At 38.3% G+C, this 4222-nt stretch overlaps 1 non-coding gene across 1 annotated transcript; it reads right to left on the bottom strand.

Moving 5' to 3' along the window:
- Positions 1-448: 448 nt before the first annotated feature.
- Positions 449-557, bottom strand: LOC136511907 (small nucleolar RNA R71). The gene has a single exon (XR_010772917.1). It is a non-coding gene; the product is annotated as a small nucleolar RNA R71 (small nucleolar RNA).
- Positions 558-4222: the final 3665 nt, after the last annotated feature.

Here is a 4222-nt window from a genome sequence, read left to right as displayed (position 1 = left end):
ACTAAGGCTAAACTCAAGAAGGTTTCAACTTTAGAATTCGAAGACAACTAGACAAGGCATAGCTTAACACCAGTTTTCGAAGCCATGGTTGACAAGACTCTCCATGAATTCTCTGCTCCAACTATGGCCAACATCCATACTGGACCAGCGATTAACATTGGAGACAATGCTTTTGAGCTCGAGCCAGCTCTCATCAACATGGTGCAAGCTAGCCAATTTTGTGGAAAGGCACATGAAGATGTGAGTGCTCATCTCCAACACTTCCTAGAGATCTACAACACTTTCACCATCAAAGGTGTTACCAGAGATGCCATTTTACTTTGCCTCTTCCTATTTTCACTTTTGGGGAAGGCAAAGCAATGGTTCTATGATAATAAAGATAGAAACACCACATGGGACAATTGCTCCACTGCCTTCCTAGCAAAGTTCTTTCCCATGGGCAAACCCAATGCTCTACGTGGAAGAATTTCAACTTTTTAGCAGCAACATGATGAATTTGTCCCTAAGGCATGGGTACACTTTCAAGACTACATTTTAGAATGTCCTCATCATGGGATGGAAGATTGGCTACTCATGCAAACTTTCTACCATGGGTTGACAAACAGCACCCATGAGAACATGGATGTTGCTGCTGGAGGTGTATTTTTGTCACTCACAATCGCACAAGCAACAAGCTCTTGAGGAAAAGATGTTCTCCAACCATGGTTGGAACGAAGAATGTCTTCAAACCCATAAGAGAGGTGGAGGTATGCATAAACTCAAGGAGGTAGACATGCTATCTACGAAGATGGACCTACTCATGGAGAGGCTTGAAGAGTGAGCCAATGGCAAGCAAGAAGTCATGCACATTCATGATTCCCGCATGACTTGTGAAGAGTGTGGCAACACCGAGCATTTAGGGAACAACTGTCCTAAAACCCATAACAATGTGAACTTCATCAACAACAACTCTCATCATCAATAGAATCAAGGATGGAATCAGCAATAGAGGCCCAACTACCAAGGTAACTATCAAGGTAATAATTTCAATAATTAGCCATCCTTGAGAGATTTAGTTTCTAGCCAAGCTTAAATTATGGAGGGATTATCTAGAAAACTAGCTTCCAATGATAAAATCCTAGAAAACATAAATAATAGAATGGATAGTTTCTCCTCTGCCTTTAAAAACTAGCATAGCTTTAATTAAATGATAGAATCACAAATAGCTCAGCTAGTCAGTTGTTGTTCCTCCGACCGATAAAGGTAAGATTACGGGGCAACCAGAAGATCTCGAAACTACAAATCTTATCGATATTCATAATGTTGCAGGATGCTACATAGAACAATTGATAGTAAAATGGGAGGATTAATCCTTACCTATCAAGAAAGGTGATCTAGGGAGATCTGTCATCCATATCGCTATTGGATCTCACATCTTCCAAGAAGTTGTCTGTGACTTCAGAGCGAGTGTCAACATCATGCCAAAGGTAATCTATGAAAAATCAATGGAGATACTTTGTTGTACATAAATATGTGTTTGCAGCTTGGAGATGAGTCACTCTGCTACCCCAAGGGAATTCTTGAAGACATCTATGTATGAGTGGGACAGTCCTATGTACCTATAGACTTTATGGTTTTGGAAATAGGTGGAGATGTAAGGGCACCCATTATCTTGGGCCAGTCCTTTCCTAAGCACCACAAAAGTCATCATCTACGCGGATAGTGCCAAGATTTGTTTCACCATCAAGGATAGGAAGGAGAAGTTTACTTTCAAGAATCGTATACATCACTCTCCTAGTCATCCACAAATGGCATACCTGCCCGAAGAGACAATAGTGAACAAGAAGAGCAACAACCGGAGAAGAAGGAAGAACAAAGCCAGGTAGCCATGAGAAAAATCCGAGTATGACCACCTCCTTGCTTCACCTTTCCTTACCAAGAAGTAAGACCCTAGAGTACCAATGATAGAGTGTACCATTGGACAAAGAATCTTCCACAACACTTTTCTACAACATTGGGTCGGGTGTCAACATAATATCCAAGGTAACATATGACTATTTGTTTGGTGATGAACCTTTGTTCCCTACATATATGCAATTGCAAATGGTGGACCAATCAATTTGATTTATGGAGGGAATAGCAAAAGCATCCTAGGAAGACCGTTCCTTAACACCACCAACGCGATCATCTACGTCAGATCTGGACAAGTCCATTTCTAATTCCCTAGACAAAAGGTACGTTGCTATTTCAATAGTTATACCACTTATGAACAGGCAAAGAAGACCCACTCCAAGAGAAGACGCTAATCGAAACCAACTCCGAAGGAATCAATCTCTAAAGAATGAAGATGAAGACAAAGAAGTTGTGAAGAATGAACCTACCATGTTAAAGACAAGTCCTCAGACCAAGCAGTTCTAGAAAGAAAAGGTGGCATCATCATCAGAGTCACCATCACAAGAGGTGCAACCATCAAGGTCTGCATTCTCTGGGGTCAATTAATGCACCTGAAGAAGGAACAAGACTAGAGAAGAGTCCTGTCTGGAGGACTTAAAAATCTGAACCCTCGTCGGGAGGTAAAATCAGTAGTTATCCATATTTATCCTTTAGCATTGCATGAATAATTTTTTACTTTAGTATGTTTACTCTTCTGCATTAGCATTGCATTTAGAATAGAAAACAAAAAAGTCTCATCATTGCATTATAAAAATCCTAAGCCCCATGTGAATACTTTCATGGTATGTAAAAGCCCCCAAGAATATTCACCGTGGTGGCATAAAAATAAAAATACCATGCATACATTATAAAATCTAAAAAAATGTATATTAGAAAGACATCCTGCTAAAATTCTACTAATTAAAAAATATTTCTAAATCCCAAGAACGACTAACCTCTGGACGACTGATCGATAACCCTTTTATCCTAATCTGTTCCATGAGTTTTGGTGTTCTTGTTGGTATTTTGTAGAATGAAGCACAAAAATCAAGAGCAAGTTTACCCGGTCGACTTCATCTCGCTCCACCCATGGACAAGAAGAACATCTGCTAGTAAAACTGCTCTGAGAAGGATCACTCAACTTCAACATCCGACCACTTCGTTGAGCAACCACGACAACAATTAGCTTGGGGGAAGGGCATCCCCATATATCTAGATAAGTATTTCTTTCCCTTTTACAAGTGTGCTTTATTAGCTAAAAAAGATGCATAACTAAAAACAAAACAAAAATTTATCTTTCTGTTAGATACATATATATTAGTAATGTGTGATCTTAAAAATGAAAATAAAATAAAAAGTGTGTCAAGTTTGATTTTTAAGAGCTAAACCAAATAAATAAAATGGACTCTGAAGGTAATCACTTGAAATGGAAATGATGAATAGTTGCTCTATTGAAATTCCTTTCAAGTACCTAGTTTTCAGCCTTGAATTCTCCCGAGTTTTGGATAAGACCGTTTTGGTATGGGAATTTACTCTGAACTTGAAACTCATGGGTAGCATATGCTTGATCTAAGTCTAGGTACTTAACAGGATATGATATGAGAAGGTTTGAGCTACTAATTAGTCTTGTTCCAAGTGATACTAAAGTTCTAGAGATTTACCTTTTGAAAATCATAAAAATGTTACATGATGAGTTCCTGTATGACAAAGCTTGAATTCGTACCAGAGTCATACATGTTATTTAGACTAGGAAAACTTTCACTCATATATGATGCTTGTTTTGCATTGAGTTTAATCAAGCTTCGTTGACCCTTATGAGAGGTTTGTCATGCTCATAAAATCAAGATCACCTACACACCACCCACATATGCACTACTCCTACACTAGGAGTAGGTGCCAAAATATGCCATTCCATTTAGATCCACCCAAAAAAGTTTCACTCCTACACTAGGAGTAAATAACAAAAAAAATATGCTTGTTAGGTTTTTCATCCACCAAATAAATGCTCCAAGTTCTTGTTGCTATCACTCAAAAGTTTTGTTGCTGAAAAGAAGCATTAGGCTATGCAAAAGTTATTCATGAAAAAAAGAAGAAAAAAAGAGAGAAGAAAAGAAAGAAGTTGAAAAAAATGGACAAGTGTCCGAGATATCTAAAACAATGGGTACTCAGATGCCTACCTAAAAAAAGAGAAAGAGATGAATAAGATAGTCCATGTTCTCTTGCAAATGTTTTCAAGTTTCAAAAGAGAGATATGTTTTCAAGGAGCAAAGTAGAATTAGGTTAGCCACCATATATCCACACACATGCACAT

This window comes from Miscanthus floridulus, chromosome 1, assembly GCF_019320115.1.
Source record: "Miscanthus floridulus cultivar M001 chromosome 1, ASM1932011v1, whole genome shotgun sequence".
NCBI classification, from domain to species: Eukaryota; Viridiplantae; Streptophyta; class Magnoliopsida; order Poales; family Poaceae; genus Miscanthus; species Miscanthus floridulus.
This window is presented reverse-complemented; position numbering and strand designations above follow the sequence as displayed.